General features: G+C 28.6%; 1 protein-coding gene across 1 annotated transcript in view; it reads right to left on the bottom strand.

Annotated features, from left to right (window-relative positions):
• Window positions 1–706, bottom strand: part of LOC119582247 — a gene marked incomplete at its 3' end in the record, with an annotated part of 30,509 nt that overhangs the window by 28,264 nt on the left and 1,539 nt on the right.

Here is a 706-nt window from a genome sequence, read left to right on the forward strand (position 1 = left end):
AAACTAAAATAGATAACTTACACTTTTATCTACAGCATGTATTTTTCAAGAAAACATTGTTAAAAAATTTTTGGGGGGAAATTTTTGTGAAAAGAAAAATTTATCATCTTGCTAAGTTAAGTAGACTTTAGTTCATGAGGTTTTGTGGAAGACAGCAAAATATCTTTCTCAGAAGTCTGACTCATTGATTACTGTAATATTTCTTACTGATAAAATAATATAATATTTTGTATCTATCATACCAAGTCCTCCTAACCAACACCTTAAATCTTCAAAAAATCCTGGCAATGCCCAGAATACAAATCTTTGACAAAAAAAATGTTACTGAAAGATGTAATGATATCAAAATATAATGACTTAAATTTTGGCTTGTCGGGGGTTTAAAAGCCATCCATTTTTTCATAAAATGTTGAGTTTGTGAAACTCAAAAACAAACAAAAAATACGCTCAAAATAATTTTATATCGGGAAAAAAAATTTTAAAATATTGCCTAGGTTTTAAGATTAACTTTTTTTTATACTATTACTGCCCCCACGGGCAAGGTAATATTGGGGGGTTTTGGGTACTTTAATTTTGTTTACCACAAAGGCTTTAAAACAACTATTTCCCTCCCGATCTCCCCTTCTTCCCCTTTCTTTAAATTTCTGATGAATTATTAACATCTTTTTCTATTATAATTTATCATGAATTATAAATCCCTGAAAAT

Source organism: Penaeus monodon, chromosome 15 (genome assembly GCF_015228065.2).
Source record: "Penaeus monodon isolate SGIC_2016 chromosome 15, NSTDA_Pmon_1, whole genome shotgun sequence".
Lineage (NCBI taxonomy): Eukaryota > Metazoa > Arthropoda > Malacostraca > Decapoda > Penaeidae > Penaeus > Penaeus monodon.